Genomic DNA, 5148 nt, shown 5'->3' on the forward strand with positions numbered 1-5148 from the left:
CAAAGTAAGAAACATTCCTTAATATACTAGAATGGCCTTTCCATTTCCATCAGCCGCCTTTATGACCTGCTTGAAAGAGAAGACAATTTAATGCCCATTACCGCTCATTAAGATCAGTTTTGTGCTGTGGGTTTACAGTCATTAACCAATGGGGTGAAACCTGCTAAACACATTCACATAGGACTCTGAGGCCTGTCAGATGGAGGAAACATTGGTGCATTTGGTTTGTGACTCTTATAAACCCACATCAGAGATCAGAGGTGAAAGGGTCATGCCATGTAACACACATTTACACAATATACGATTCATGCTCTAATTTGGACAAAAATGCATAATTATAATTAATGTAATAATAATCCTTGCATTTAATGTAGCGCCTGATCACGTCTTCGAGACGCCTCAAAGATTATTATTATATGTTTAATTACAGGATTTAATACACTTTGAGTTTGCTCTGATGATGTTGCAAGTGTCAGTGTTCAGTGGCAAAATGGTAGAATTCAATGGAGAATTTATCATTTGTTTATCCCAAGTGTTTTGAAAGCTGTGGCTAGTGAGAGTGTGAGCGCAATAAGTGTAATATAATAGAAGAAAGTATTTCAACAATTGCTTTGGCTTTAAGTAGGGCATATGTGCTGCTGAACATACCACACAGAGGGTTAACAACCTTCATTTAGTAATAAAACATTCATTTGAGACACACACAGACAGACCATTGTCCTCCCTTCTTAGAGACAAGATCAAAATACACCATCGCACAGTTTTGCTTAACGTGGGTTTGTAAAGCCTGCCCACGTGCTGAGCTGTATGTTTGCAGTTTACAATTTCAGATGACACACGATGCTCAAAATTGATGAGAAAACTGTGGGGAATCTTCCTGTAGATTGATTCACAGGTCAGCTGATTCCTTTCTCGTTAGTCTTTTGCTGCCTACAGAGGGAGCTGGGAAATGCAGAGAAGGAAAACACACACGGCCTTGTTTAATCCTAAGGGCATTGGGAAAAGGTGGTCACATTTTCATGACTGTCTCCACTCGAGAGAAACAGAGCACCAACCACAAAATCACCAAACAGTGAGAGACACTTAACTGATTTAAAGATACAAGGGATGCTCAAGGTTCACCTCCAGATCTCTGAGGTGTGAGATGAGAAGAAAAACCATTTCACCGACCGATATTACTGTGCTTCAGTAGCAGGTTTTACCGTTGATCGGGCTGGAACGTGTCATCAGATAGTCTCTGAAGCAGAAGATTATTTTGCTCACAAAATATACAGTCAATTCACTTCACAGTATATTCTGTGAAGCGCTTTGAGACGTCTCAAGGTGCTATATCAAATGCAAGGATTATTAATATTATTATTAATATCCTCCCATTTTGTTTTCTGTCCCCCGCCCCCCTCCCCAGTGAAGATAAACTTGACAGGAAACTCTTTGAGCAAAAGTCACGTATCATAACACTTTTACTGTGGTTTGGACACGAAATAAAATATCGCTGATAATTATCGTTAAGAACAGATACTTCTCTGACAGAAGAGAGTGGAAGTGCACAGATAATGTGTGAAGTCTCGACAGCCCCCCTCCCACCCCCAGGCATTTCTCTTTCTTTGACGAGTTTATTAATCATTGCAACTGAATTAATACTTTAATGGTTAATGACCTCATGTTAAGAGCAGCACCAGGTTAGATGCGTGCTTAAATCCTCAACCATTTTTAACTATTTCATGGCATTTATATTCGTGATTATAAGGCAAAGTGAAATTTTCATTAGTTTCTCATGTAATAATAATGTACAATAATCTTTGCAGTTGATATAGCGCTTTTCACGTATTCTCGACGTCTCAAAGCACTTCACAGAATAGACTGTAAAGTGAATTGACTATATATTTGTGGGCGAAACGCGGCAGCCAATTGTACACAGCAGCGTCCCACAAAGAGTCGTGGATTGAAAATGACCAATTTATTATTATTTTGTTTTGGAGGGACTATTATTAGGTGTGGAGTAAGGAAACTTGCCCAAGGTTTCGCCCTCTGCCTGGAATTGAACCCAGGTGGCTCGCTTGCAAAGCGAGTGCTCTAACCACTGAGCTACAGGACTCCACATTTATAATGTTTAACATTATAAAGGAAAATGTACACATTTATCAACATCTCTCACTTAACCAGCCTTTCGAGCTTTGGAATTATTATTGAGAAGCAGCCTGAGCCTTAGACATTTGGAGTAGAAATCACAGGGCTGTCTCATAATAATATTTCTTCTACTTTCATATAGCGTCTTCAAGACGCCTCCAAGCGCTTCATGGAATCTACCGTGAAGTGAATTGATTGTGTATTTTGTGGGCGAAATGCGGAAGCCAATTGCGCACGGCAGCGTCCCACAAATAGCCAGGGATTGAGTGGCCAAATTCTTATTTTTATTTATCTATTCATTTATTTATTTATTTATTTGCTTATGTATTTATTTATTTGTTTGTTTATTTATTTTTGGAAGGGATTATTACCCCCAGAAAAGCAATCCGCCAATCAGCTAACAACCGGGTTCCTACTTACTGCTAAGTAAACAGAGGCGTGTGTGTGGAGTAAGGAAACTGGCCCAACATTTCACCCTGCCGGGTCATCAAACCCAGGTCCTTTTGCTTATGAGGCAAGTACTCTAACCACTGAGCTACAGGACGCCACTGTGATACTATGAATAAAGAACATTGCTCACAGCTTTCCAAACTGACTCCTAATGTAACTGGAACTGAACTTCATGGTGTGTGATCAGGAGAATTGCTAGAGAAACTGACTGCTCCCAAACTGCCTCTTACCAGCAGTTTCAAAGCATAACTTGAAGTGGCAATGAGTGAGTAAGAGACTAATAAGTGTATTGATATCTCCCTTGATAATGTTTAAGGTAATGTAACAATCCAATGAAATACACTGCCACATTCAGACAGGGTTCCCATTTGTCATTACATGTTGAATTTTAAACATCTTTGTAACACGGGGGTAGCTTAATTTTTTTAAAAAGAAAAATCAATGGTGATTTCAAAATACACTTGATCTTTCTATGCAAAAATGAATTTGTCTACATGAACGAGCTGAAGTTACATGAATTCCACCTTTATAGTCATTATTACCTATTACTTTGTTATTATGTTTTGCATTCACATTTTTAATTGTGGTTATGCTGCCTGAGATATATTTTTTCACTAACTGTGGTGTTCTGTCCCCACTCTTTGGAAATCCATCCCACAGTCCATTCACCTCACTCCCTCCCTGGCCTCAATCAAGGCCCATTTCAAGACCCTAGTCTTCGAGCGCGCCTTCTGTCACCCTCCTACCCTCCACCCTCCCTGCCCTCCATTCCTCCTGATCCCAACCCCCAGCTCGGGTCCAAATCTCTGACTGTCCAGCGCCTTGGGACGTCCTCCTGACATGAAAGGCTCCGTGTAAGTGTAATGTGTTGTTGTTGATTAAGCAATCCGCCAATCGACTAACAACCGGGTTCCTGACAATTTTCAGACAACTTGAATTCTGGAGCTTTTAGCTGAACCACTAAATATTCTACATCTCTTTCCCTGAAGTAAGTAATCCTTCCTCCTCCCTGTAACCTCACAGCAGACAAACCCACCGCTTCTCTCTGATGCGCTGTAACAGGAAGCTTACTATCAGCTGTTCAGAAGGATATTTTGGTTGTGACAGAAACTTGATCTAATAACCATCTCCCTATTGGCTGATTTTGCTGACTGAGTCGTTTGGCAATCAGCAGTTATTTTATTCCGAGCTGTATCTCACTAGTCCAACTCAAGTAGAAGTCAAGTGTTCTGGGAAACAGTATCAGAGAGCTTTGGATCTGTACGGAGATATGAAAGTTTGGGATTTCATTGAATGTTCCCTTTTATTTTTTTTACTGTATCTTATTCTGTACTCCCCAGCTTCAAGACAATCTGCTTAGAACTCCATACGGTTCATTTAGACACTCTTAAAATGTCATTTACAGCCTTATTTTAACCTTGGCAAATGCAGAAATGATTTAGCGCAAATTTGCATTGAGCTGGGGGAATAGCTCAAAAAAGTGTAACGTATAACAGATTGGAAAATCAAATGCGTCTGTGAAAAACAGAGGTTGTAACACACATATACACCAAGACAAAGGAGTAAAATAAAATTTCCGCAACATATCTGGGTTGTCGGGTAGGTCTGAGAGTAAAGGTGCTATAGTAAAATAATAATAATAATCCTTGCATTTGACATAGCACCTTATCCCGCCTTCGAGACGTCTCAAAGCGCTTCAATTAATATACTGTAAAGTGGAGTGTATATTTTGTGAGCGATAAAGGGAATGATCAGACAACATTTATGGAGTCCTGTAGTTAGTCGATTGATGGGTCACTTTCACTGGGGATAATAATACTTTAAAAGAATGTGGTCACTCAATCCACGACTGTTTGTGGGACGCTGCTGTGCGCAATTGGCTGCTGCGTTTCACCCACAAAATGCACAGTCTAATTCTGTGACGGTCTCTGAGACGTCTAGAAGACTTGATAAGGCACTATACCAAATACAAGGATTATTATTAGCAGCAGCAAATACGTTTCATTATTTCTTGTCAAATTTATTATCACTAAATATCAGCCACTGCTTCTAATTACGTCTATCTCATTCTGTATATAATGTCAGCTCTCAGTGTACAGTGGTAATGATATTCCTGGTACAGTCTGCTATATCTCAATGTTTTTTAGATCAATATCAACTTACCATTGCCATTGTAGTGTTTCAGATCTGTGTAAGTATCTTTATTCTTTGTATTCAAGATCTGGACTCAAAGACTGAATATCTTCACTGTAACTAAAGCTGAAATGTAGATTTACATATAAAATGCTGGTGTCTGTTAGGAATCTACAAGCAGCTTGCATTTGACTTGATTGTTTCAGGGGAAATACCTTATTGAACATGCTTTGATTTTGTTCTTTCATTGTTCGTCTTTAATCTAATGTCTGCGAATTGTGAGTAATTTTGTCAAACGTCAGTCAGTATTCTGATCATTTTTCTTCATGTGAAGGAAAGTCACCCTGAAATAAAGAAAGAAAACAGAGTAAAATGAGGTTATAATAATAAATAATAATAATCCTTGCATTTGTATAGCGCATTATCATATCTTCGAGA

At 39.1% G+C, this 5148-nt stretch overlaps 1 non-coding gene across 1 annotated transcript; it reads right to left on the minus strand.

Moving 5' to 3' along the window:
* Nucleotides 1-2598: 2598 nt before the first annotated feature.
* trnam-cau lies at nt 2599-2672 on the minus strand. Its single transcript has one exon. It is a non-coding gene; the product is annotated as a tRNA-Met (tRNA).
* Nucleotides 2673-5148: the final 2476 nt, after the last annotated feature.

Source organism: Callorhinchus milii, unplaced genomic scaffold (assembly GCF_018977255.1).
Source record: "Callorhinchus milii isolate IMCB2004 unplaced genomic scaffold, IMCB_Cmil_1.0 Scaffold6, whole genome shotgun sequence".
NCBI lineage: Eukaryota > Metazoa > Chordata > Chondrichthyes > Chimaeriformes > Callorhinchidae > Callorhinchus > Callorhinchus milii.